Raw genomic sequence first — 12,155 nt, 5'->3', positions numbered from 1 at the left:
CTGTAGCGCCTTCTTCCCAACACGGTCTGTGTGGGTGGACCATTTCAGATTGTCAGTGATGTGTAAGTCGAGGAACTTGAATCTTGTCACCTTCTCCAATGCAGCCCCATCGATATGGATGGGGGTGTGTTCACTTTGCTGTCTCCTGATGTCGATGATCAGCTCCTTCGTTTTGTTGACATTGAGGGAGAGATTATTTTCCTGGCACCACTGCACCAGGGCCCTCATCTCCTCCTTGTAGGTTGTCTCGTCGTTGTTGGTAATCAGGCATACCACTGTTGTGTCGTCTGCAAACTTGATGATTGAGTTGGAGGCGTGAGTGGCTACGTAGCCATGGTTGAACAGGGAGTACAGGAGGAGGCCGAGCACGCATCCTTGTGGGGACCCTGTGTTTAGGATCAGCGTAGTGGAGGTGTGTTTCCTACCTTCACCACCTGGGGGCAGCCCGTCAAAGTCCAGGACCCAGATGCACAGGGCAGGTTTCAGACCCAGGGCCCAAAGCTTAATGATGAGCTTGGAGCGTACTATGGTGTTGAAGGCTGAGCTGTACTCAATGAGCTTCATTCTTCCACGCAGTAGATATTCCTCTTGTCTAGATGGTATTTGGTAGTGTGCAGTGTGATTGCGATTGCATCATACGTGGATCTATTGGTGCGGTATGCGAGTTGCAGTTAGTCTAGGGTGTCGGGTAAGGGTGAGGTGATATGATCCTTAACTCAAAGCACTTCATGATGACAGAAGTGAGTGCTACGGGGTGATAGTCATTTAGTTCAGTTACCTTTGCTTTCTTGGGTACAGGAACAATGGTGGCCATCTTGAAGCAAGTGGGGACAGCAGACTGGGATAGGGAGAGATTGAATATGTCCTTAAAAACTCCAGTCAGCCGATCTGCATATGCTCTGAGGACACGCCTAGGGATATCGTCTGGGCCGGCAGTCTTGTTAGGGTTAACACGCTTAAATGTCTTACTCACATCGGCCACGGGAGTGGCACATGTCGGCGGCACTGTGTTATCCTCAAAGTGGGCGAAGAAGGTGTTTTGCTGATCAGGTTGCAAGACGCCGCTGTCCGCGACATGGCTGGTTTTCCCTTTATAAACCATGATGGTCTGGAGTTCCTGCCACATACAACACATATGAGAGTGGCATGTTGTACGACTACAGAAATCAGTGTTTGTGTGCTTAAATGTTACTTTTTTATGTGGAATCAAGTGTGTGCTGCTGATAGGGAAAGAACTAATACAATTTGCCAAACGTTTGTTCTGTTGCAAAATGTTTTGTAACATAAACTGTCTACTGTATACTCTAGTAACCAAACAGAGCAAACAGAAAGAAAACGGGAAGGGACCTACCTGATTTTGTCCAATAGACACTGTTTTTGTTGCGAAACTTTTTCCGACTGGGTGAACAGTTTCAATTTCAAAACATTTTGCAACAGTCTAAATGTTTCACAATGGTCTGTGACTAATAAAAACACACCAGGACCAGGATTAAGAAACACCAGCCTACACAGTCAATACAGCAACACTATGGTGATTATACTGATGCTGTAATGATCGTCAAAAGGAGTAGACCAAGGTGCAGCGTGGTATGTGTTCATCTTGATCTTTATTTGAACTCTGAACACTAAAACAAAATAATAAACAATGGAACACGACCGTCACGTCTTGCAGGCTTTACACAGCAGTACAAAAAAAGATCCCACAACACAAGGAGGGAAAAAGGGCTGCCTAAGTATAGTTCCCAATCAGAGACAACGATAGGCAGCTGCCTCTGATTGGAAACCATACCTGGCCAAAACATAGAAATATAAACCATAGAATGCCCACCCCACACCCTGACCTTATAAAATAGAGAAATAAACCGTCTCTCTCAGGTCAGGGCATGACAGATGCCTTTACTACCAGTAGTGTACACAAGGGTCAACAGTTAAGGTCTTAAAGAGGAAGGAAAGGACAGTTCTATACCAGCTTTTCCTGTCCTGACTACTTTAAATATGTGTCAACCACAGAACTGACACAGTTCCCACACACTGCCAGTAAGTTGACTCACTGTACAAGACCTCTCCCCTTCACTTCACTCTGTAAGTACTCTTGACAATATCTTGAAATATAGTTTTTGGTTAGAAGTCATATACTTGAGGGTAATGTATCATTTTACTTCTTGTTACTTTCATCCAATGTAAAAAACACAATTTCAAACGTTGATACATAAGACCGGTTTGAGCTGGTCAGTCACATTTGTGATGTGCATTTGTGACCCGATTCAGGAAACTAGGCGTATGTCGCAAGTCACGACTTCACAGGAGTGCCGTTTGAACGTAAAAAAATGTTTTATCAGATTGCGAACATGTGAAATTTAATGTGCCTTAATATCAAATGTGTATGTCATCTGTAAATACAAATAAAATTGTTACATTTCGAGCCAAGTTGGTTTAGCCACAGAAAAAGTGAGCAACCTCCCCACTAGCCATGATTGGCTTAGATAATGAGTGGGCTGGACATGCCGAGAGATGAGTTTGGATTGGTTTTCCATATAGCACACGTCTGTCTATTGGAGCTGGTCAGTATGCCTAGGTAATCGTGTCAAACACAGCTTTTTTTATGTATCAAGTAGTAAAACTGCATAAACCTAATGTCAAGTTAGTGTACTGTTAGCTAGCTAACATTAGCTGGCTGGCTTGCTAGCTAATGTTATGTGTATTGTTAAGTTGCGTCAATTCGATCTGGTATCAGAACAAAATAGTCAGCACATAGTAACTTCAGATTTATTTGTACTTTAATTAATGCAAACACTTGAATGGTTAATAAACTTATTATTATAGCATCTGTGTTATATTATATAGGTTATGCAAACAAATTGTTATATTATATAGGATATGCACACAAATATTTGGTCAAACCCTAACAATCCCCCTTTTCACACCTGATAGGTGTGAATACGTAAGTTCTTAAAATTTCAGGGAAATTTTGAGATTCCCCCTTTTGACACCCCCTAGGATGTCACTCAACACAATTGTAAATTACCAATTTAAGGATTATATGATTAGTTAAAAACCTTCACGTCCTTCCGGCTACACCTAACCTGTACTAGGTTGACTACCAGTCACCCAGGAACTTCAAACCCTCACATCAGGAAAGACAAATAGTACACAGGATATATTCAGAACATATTATTCAAAACGTATAAAAAGAAGACCTTCTTGCGGCAGGGGCTACACCTAACATGTGTGGGACAGACTCTTTGTCCCAGAACTTAAAACCTTCACATCCACCTGCCACTACATTCAATACATATAAGAACATTTTGGATAAGCTTTATTCAACCACTTCCTCAACAGCAAACCAAGGGTCGTCCTCAGACAGACCCTTCTTTTGCCCAGAGGTTGATTCAGTATCCACTGGGGTTACTTCCATCAAGGCATCATTCCGGTTGCCCATCTGCTCCGTTATCAATCTCTCCAGAACCCTGGAAATGAGACCTCTCGCACACGGGACCAAACAACAACCATACAACACAAACACACTCATACAGGTGAAAGCAGCCCATAACACAGTGATTATAACATTTTTCCATTTTTCCAAACATACTATCGCATCACCCAGTCAGTGAGGTATCCACCCCAGAGTTCTCTACTAACTCGTTAGCCAATGTGGTTAAACCTGCCAGGGCGGGGCCACTGATCCATCTGGAGCTGTGTTATCTGGGATGAAAGTACAGCACATTGATCCGAATATCACACACACACCACACTTCTCCACCAGTAACATATCCAATGCTATTCTATTCTGCCAAGCCATCAAACTAGTTGCCTCTGTCTGTTCTGCTAATCCTTTTATTGCATCTCTAGTATAGTTGATGAACTGCTGTTGGTTATAATAAATATAATTTATCCAATCTACATTTTTATTGAGGGTTGACCAACAGAAGATGCTTGATTCCAATCCAGCCAATATCTGATTCCTAGCTTTAAAATCATTAGGCACCCCCCTTGGAACCCCAATGCTATCAATGTAAGCTCTATTGTCTAAGGACCCAGACGGAACACTCCTTCTCTCTCTCTGTTCTATTGCGTGTTCTCACTTCCCCTACATCCCGTCCGTGTATATTGTGTCAAGCCATACAATAATAGTCTCCTCCTGCGACTGTGAAAGGGGGAAGTCTGGATCTAATGGGCACATAGGATACAGATAATGCAGATCAGTGCAACTGTTATTGTCTGGCTTCCCTGCCTTCATGACCAGCTTTACCATACAGGCCATTCCCCTTGGTAGATCAATTCCATCGAGTGGAAAGGGGATGGTTGTCAACTGAGGTTGGGCTGTTGCGGAGCCATAACATTCTTCTTTAGCTACTGATCTAGCTGTATACTGAATCCATTCCAGCCATAGGTTGGAATCCCCAAACCAAGTCTCCACATCAATCACTTCCTTAACCTCTTACATCTAGACGTTCTGCTAGCGGAACACCTGCTCCAATATCCAATGATGGGCGTGGCGCGAAATACAAACTCCTCTAAAATCCGAAAACTTCCATTTTTCAAACATATGACTATTTTACATTAGCATGTGACGTTCAGAACTAGCATACCCCCCGCAAACCTCCGGTGAATTTACTAAATTACTCACGATAAACGTTCACAAAAAACATAACAATTATTTTAAGAATTATAGATACAGAACTCCTTTGTGCAATCGAGGTGTCCGATTTTAAAATAGCTTTTCGGTGAAAGCACATTTTGCAATATTCTGAGTACATAGCCCAGCCATCACGGCTAGCTATTTAGACACCCACCAAGTTTAGCCCTGACCAAACTCCGATTTACTATTACAAAAGTTTGATTACCTTTGATGTTCTTCGTCAGAATGCACTCCCAGGACTGCTACTTCAATAACAAATGTTGGTTTGGTCCAAAATAATCCATTGTTATATCCAAATAGCGGCGTTTTGTTCGTGCGTTCAAGACACTATCCGAAGTGTAAATAAGGGTCACGAGCATGGCGCAATTCGTGACAAAAAATTCTAAATATTCCATTACCGTACTTCGAAGCATGTCAACCGCTGTTTAAAATCAATTTTTATGCCATTTTTCTCGTAAAAAAGCGATAATATTCCGACCGGGAATCTGCGTTTAGGTAAACAGAGGAAAGAAAACAAAGCATTCGGTTGACGCGGGCACGTGCCTGAGTCTCACAGTACTGTAACCAGCCACTACCCAAACGCGCTACTTTTTTTCAGCCAGAGCCTGCAAAGCCACGATTCAGCTTTTTGCCGCCTTCTGAGAGCCCATGGGAGCCGTAGGAAGTGTCACGTAACAGCAGAGATCCTCTGTAATGGATAGAGATAATCAAGAAGGGCAAGAAATTGTCAGACAGGCCACTTCCTGCATGGAATCTTCTCAGGTTTTGGCCTGCCATAGGAGTTCTGTTATACTCACAGACACCATTCAAACAGTTTTAGAAACTTTAGGGTGTTTTCTATCCAAAGCCAATCTATCCAAAGCCAATTATATGAATATTCTAGTTACTGGGCAGGAGTAGTAACCAGATTAAATCGGGTACGTTTTTTATCCAGCCGTGTCAATACTGCCCCCTAGCCCTAACAGGTTAATGTGCACCGTCCCTGTAAAAATAAAATTAACTCCACCTGTAATTCACTTTAATGACTTGATATTTTTCCATGCAATGTTCAATTCACTGGTGTTACTAAACAATCAATATCACGAATCAATAACCAGAATTTATCACAAAACTTTTACGATTCCATTATTCAGACCAGAATCGCTTCCAGCCACATACTCATAGGAAAAAAATATTACCTCTTTTCAAACAGCGTTCTGCCTTTCCTCTATCGCAAGATTTAAAACCAATGTTGCAATTGTATCTCTCTTTCGGCTTCACACTTATGAAATGTCTATGACCTTAAATGTAACATTTAAATCGCCAAACGTACTTTTCAACTTTCTTAGTAACTTCCTTTTTCGTTCCACCCTCTGCTCCTTCCTCGTTATCTCTGTCTCTCTTTTTCTCCTTCTCAGACTTTAGGAATAATTACTGTTGTGACTTTTGATAAGTTATTAGGTCTCACACACATACGAGTTACCTTTAACTGGTCAGTAAACCTATCTCACACGCACATAATTATTTATTTTTTTCCTGCTGATATCCTTCTTCAAACTTTCTCTCTCTCTTTCTTTACACTTGCCTTTTTGCCTTCTTATCCGGGCTTTAGACAGCCATACCCTGGCTACGTCTAACCCTCGACTTACTTTTTCCTTGTCTTGTCTCCACATACCTTATGCATCTTTCTTACCATTAGTCCCAACTTTAACCCATCATTTAAAACATATTTTTCAAACTTAACCACACCCATAGTATATCAGACCAAGTAATAACTCTCCGTTAGAGCCAACATTACCCCACCATTCAAAACATATACTTTACAACCCTAGCCACGCCCGCAGTACGTGCCTTGCCAATAGCCACAATTATTGTCCTATCTAACATATTCCTCCAGTCCTTTTGATGCTTTTTCGTTAATAAATTCAAACAGTTAAATATCACCTTTTATTCTACACCTAAATTAAGCATATAATCTTATCTTCAAACTTCTATTATACTATCATTCTCTTGCCTTTACATTCCTAAGTTACTATTCCTCTTTTATCTCGTCTCCAACCTCACCTCCTTTCCTAAGAATTACTCCGCCGTCTCGCCGGTCACCCAGTATTCTTATCTAAAATTTTCCGACCCCAGTCGTACTCTCGTAGTTACAAACCTCGCCGGCAGCAATTGCTATTTCAATTATTCCCTATATCCCCGGGTCGCACCCTCTAAGTTACGATCCCAGCCGGAGATTTCAGTATTTTCTCCGGTCCTAATCGTGCCCTACAGTGTCACGGATCTTGCCGGTAGAACAATACTCAAGTTACCAAGGTAATAACAACACATTCACCATGGGTTTGCATGTCACAATAATGACTCTATAATATTTCTTATCTACTCATAATAATTCATAATTTGGTTCACTTACATCGAACAGGTGCTTCACAAAATTAATTTGGATAAAGCCAATATGCAGATCTTCAGTTATTATAACAATAGGTGTCTGCTTACCTGTTTTTAGTTGTCATGATGTTTGTGAAACACCCCTCCCACGACAGCGATGTCCAATTGGCTGATCAATACTCAGTGAAGTTCCTCTACCAGAACGTCGGGGTCACCATGTTAAGTTGCGTCAATTCGATCTGGTATCAGAACAAAATAGTCAGCACATAGTAACTTCAGATTTATTTGTACTTTAATTAATGCAAACACTTGAATGGTAAATGGGTGGCTCGTATATACGGGCTCTCTGTAACACCTCGCAGGGCAGACAGAGAACTGGTAATGACATCACATGTTCTTCCTTAAATACTGGACAGACTTAGTTCCCTCTCCATGAGGGCCTGTCATAGTAGAGGCTAGAATATGGTTTAGACTTATTCCAGCCTATCGTTGGTGTGCAGATTGGTCCCAACCTCTAGACGCACTCCTGTTTCCTGGCGTAGCTGTTGTCTCTGGCGGATGTCTCATCTTGTGACTTCACAATGCACAGTTCTCTAAAACCCTTACACCCCCTGCATATACCTTTCACCCATATCCTGTTATTGCTATTATTCTACAGAAAAGCTCTTGCAAAACCCTGTTTTAAAGCATCAGCATTCTGTCCACATGACCCACCATCACATGAGCCACTTCCTCTTAACATATAGCAGTATTCAATTATCTTATAGTTAATAAAGTTATTATTATAGCATCTGTGTTATATTATATAGGTTATGCAAACAAATTGTTATATTATATAGGATATGCACACAAATAGTTGGTCAAACCCTAACAGTATGCTCTCTACTTTCTGGAGGACCGAGTTTTGATATCAGTGGAATTTGAGCATGATAGCTAAGGACATGGAGAAAACACCAGTCTGGATTATATCGTCAAACTAAGGGCAACCATGCATGGCATCAGACAGGAAACGTGTCCAACCATGATGTATACTGGTAAGATGGTCTAGCCATCTACATTTTCAGATATTACACATTTCTAATTTTGACAGGAAGTTGTTTCATTTCAAGTGCACTGTTAGCTAGGTAACGTTAGCTGGCTGGGTCGCTAGCTAACGTTGTGTATGATCTTATTCTTTGTATCTCAGACACATTTGCTTGATTATTTATAACAATATAACCTGGTTGGTTAGCTAACTGCAGATTCATGCAGAGTAGTAACGTCATGAGTTGTGATTATGGTCCATTGTTTTGCTAGCTAGCTACATGTCTTAACAAAAGACTCCACTCTAATTTTGACAAAGTATTTTAATTTTAGGTTAGCATACTGTTAGCTAGCTAGCTGGCTGGCTCGCTAACTAATGTTAAGTCATGCATTGGGATTCATTGTTGAGCTATCTGTCTAGCTGCATTTCTTAATAAAAGACTCTCGTCTTAGTGTGCCAGAGTGCAGAATAACTGATGCATTTTTGAATGCTCAACACCCATTGAATATGTCTGGTGTCAGTAAACGTCTGCAACAAAGCATAATTAAATTGTTGCCAGCAGCACAGTTAGTCACCAACGCTCCGGATAACATGAAAACTGCCTAACAGGCCCTGCTAGGGGGAGTAAAATGGTCGGAGTGGGGTGTTCTCTCGTTATGTGTTTGGAAGTAGCTAGCCAATGTTAGCTAGTTAGCTTGGGTGCTTGACTGTCGTTGTGAGGTCAGAGCTTTCAGAACAACCCTACTTATTGGCCAGAGAGTCCAGTGTGCGCTCTGAAAGCGAATCGCTCTGAATTTACTAACGTACAATCTGACAGCACAGTTGCAGTCACCAACACTCTGGATAACATAACAGCATAACCAGCTTTACTAGTGCGAGTAATGTTCAGTGAGCTGTTCTCTCTCTCTCTCTTAGATGTCTGGAAGTAAACTCAGCAAAAAAAAAAACATCCTCTCACTGTCAACTGCGTTTATTTTTAGCAAACTTAACATGTGTATATATTTGTATGAACATAACAAGATTCAACAACTGAGACATAAACTGAACAAGTTCCACAGACATGTGACTAACAGAAATTTAATAATGTGTCCCTGAACAAAGTGGGGGTCAAAATCAAAAGTAACAGTCAGTATCTGGTGTGGCCACCAGCTGTATTAAGTACTGCAGTGCATCTCCTCCTCATGGACTGCACTAGATTTGCCAGTTCTTGCTGTGAGATGTTACCCCACTATTCCACCAAGGCACCTGCAAGTTATCGGACAACAGGTCCCAGACGTGCTCAATGGGATTCATATCCGGGCTCTTCGCTAGCCATGGCAGAACACTGATATTCCTGTCTTGCAGGAAATCATGCACAGAACGAGCAGTATGGCTGGTGGCATTGTCATGCTGGAGGGTCATGTCAGGATGAGCCTGCAGGAATGGTACCACATGAGGGAGGAGGATGTCTACCTTGCAACGCACAGCGTTGAGATTTCCTGAAATGACAACAAGCTCAGTACGATGATGCTGTGACACACCGCCCCAGACCATGACGGACCCTCCACCTCCAAATCGATCCCGCTCCAGTGCACAGGCCTCGGTGTAATGCTCATTCCTTTGACAATAAATGCGAATCCAACCATCACCCCTGGTGAGACAAAACCGTGACTCGTCAGTGAAGAGCACTTTTTTCCAGTCCTGTCTGGTACAGCGACGGTGGGTTTGTGCCCATAGGCGACGTTGTTGCCGGTGATGTCTGGAGAGGACCTGCCTTACAACAGGCCTACAAGCCCTCAGTCCAGCCTCCCTCAGCCTATTGCAGACAGTCTGAGCACTGATGGAGGGATTGTGCGTTCCTGGTGTAACTCGGGCAGTTGTTGTTGCCATCCTGTACCTGTCCCGCAGATGTGATGTTCGGATGTACCGATCCTGTACATGTGTTGTTACATGTGGTCTGCCACGATCAGCTGTCCATCCTGTCTCCCTGTAGCGCTGTTTTAGGCATCTCACAGTACGGAAATGTCAATGTATTGCCCTGGCCACATCTGCAGTCCTCATGCCTCCTTGCAGCATGCCTAAGGTATGTTCATGTCACGCTCTGATCTGTAAAATAAAAGTTGAAATGAGCACTCAACCCGCTGCGCCTTGGTCTACTACATACGACGACCGTTACAGAACTTCCCACCACCAACGGACCAAGCAGCGGGGTAAGGAGCTTGAAAGGAGTGATTTTGAGTCGTGGACTTGGGAGGAGAATTTAGCCGGAGAGGGACCATGGAGGAAGCCTGGATTGGACCGGGACTGTTATATTAGTACACAGTTGGCATTTAAGCCTGAGAGGCAGCCCCAATAAATATTTTTTGGGGGGCACACGGGTAGTTTGGCTGGGCCAGGGTTAGGCCACAAGCCAACTCTCCATGCTTACCGGAGGCAGCATGTTACTGGTCAGGCCCCGTACTATGGAGTGATGCGCACGGCGTCGAGGCCGAGCATTCACTGGCCGGTGTGCGCGGTGCCAGCGCCCCGCATTTGCCAGGGGGAAGCGGGCATCCAGCCAGTAAGGGTGGTGCCAGTACTGCGCTCGAGACCGCCAGTGCGCCTTCACGGCCCAGTGTATCCTGTTCCCGCTCCTCGCACCAGCCCCGAGGTGCGTGTATCCAGTCTGGCATATACAAAGCCAGCACCATGCACCAGGCCTCCAGTGCGTCAGCCCAGTCCAACTCGTCCTGTTCCTGCTCTTCGCACTAGCCCTGAGGTGCGTGTCTCCAGTCTGGTACCTCCACTACCAGCACCACGCACCAGGCCTCCAGTGCATCAGCCCAGTCCAACTCGTCCTGTTCCTGCTCCTCGCACTAGCCTTGGGGTGCGTATCTCCAGTCTGGTACCTCCACTACCAGCCCGATGCATCAGGCTTTCAGTGCGCAGTCCCTGTCCAGAGCTTCCAACGACAGTACCCCATCCAGAGCTTCCGGCAATAGTGCCTCGTCCAGAGCTTCCGGCAACAGTTCCCCGTCCAGAGTGTCCGGCAAAAGTGCCCCGTCCAGAGTGTCCGGCAACAGTGCCCCGTCCAGAGTGTCCGGCAACAGTGCCCCGTCCAGAGTGTCCGGCGTTATATCCAAATAGCGGCGTTTTGTTCGTGCGTCCCAGACACTATCCGAAATGGTAAATAAGGGTCGTGCGCATGGCGCAATTCGTGACAAAACAATTCTAAATATTCCAATACCGTACCTCGAAGCATGTCAACCTCTGTTTAAAATCAATTTTTATGCAATTTATCTCGTAAAAAAGCGATAATATTCCGACCGGGAATCTCCTTTTCGGCAAACAGAGGAAAAAAACACAAAGACGGGGGCGACCAGTGCACGCGCCTAAGCCCACAGTCCCTTGATCGGCCACTTGAGAAAGGCGATAATGTGTTTCAGCCTGGGGCTGAAATGACGACATTCAGGTTTTTCCCGGGCTCTGAGAGTCTATTGGAGCCGTGGGAAGTGTCACGTTACCGCAGAGATCCTTTGTAATTGAATGAGATGTCAAAGAAAGACAATAAATGGTCAGACAGGCCACTTCCTGTAAAGGAATCTCTCAGATTTTGACCTGCCATTTGAGATCTGTTATACTCACAGACACCATTCAAACAGTTTTAGAAACTTTGGAGTGTTTTCTATCCAAAGCCAATAATTATATGCATATTGTAGTTACTGGGCAGGAGTAATAACCAGATTAAATCGGGTACGTTTTTTATCCAGCCGTGTCAATACTGCCCCCTAGCCCTAACAGGTTAATACTAGCACACAGCTCGGACACCAATGCATAACCCACAAGAGATGCCACCAGAGGTTTCTTCATAGTTCAGAAAAGACTATGGGAGGCACACAGTACTACATAGAGCCATGGTTACACGGAACTCTATTCCACATCAAGTAATTCACACAAGCAGTAAAATCAGATTTGAAAAACAGATAAAATACACCTCATGGAACAGTGAGGACTGTGAAGAGTCACAAACACAGGTACAAACACACATATACACACTATACACACACGTACACCTGGATTGTGTATTGTGGTAAAGTAGTGGCCTGAGGGCACTCGTATTTTTAAATCTGTTGTAAAACGTATTTTAGTGTTTAAATATTATATTAT

At 43.7% G+C, this 12,155-nt stretch overlaps 1 protein-coding gene across 5 annotated transcripts in view; it reads left to right on the top strand.

Moving 5' to 3' along the window:
* The first annotated feature begins 1,954 nt into the window (after positions 1–1,954).
* Positions 1,955–12,155, top strand: part of LOC106590934 (uncharacterized) — a 30,874-nt gene continuing 20,673 nt past the window's right edge. For 2 of the 5 annotated variants that reach the window (XM_045713392.1, XM_045713391.1), the window contains exon 1: positions 2,030–2,082. The gene's annotated coding sequence lies outside the window, so the exon portion shown is untranslated. Of the gene's footprint in view, positions 2,083–12,155 lie in introns of all 5 variants that reach the window. The other 3 variants (XM_045713387.1, XM_045713388.1, XM_045713389.1) reach the window with 3 other exon arrangements.

Source organism: Salmo salar, unplaced genomic scaffold (assembly GCF_905237065.1).
Source record: "Salmo salar unplaced genomic scaffold, Ssal_v3.1, whole genome shotgun sequence".
NCBI classification, from domain to species: Eukaryota; Metazoa; Chordata; class Actinopteri; order Salmoniformes; family Salmonidae; genus Salmo; species Salmo salar.
Note: the sequence above shows the minus strand (reverse complement) of the source record. Positions and strands in the feature narration are given on the sequence as shown.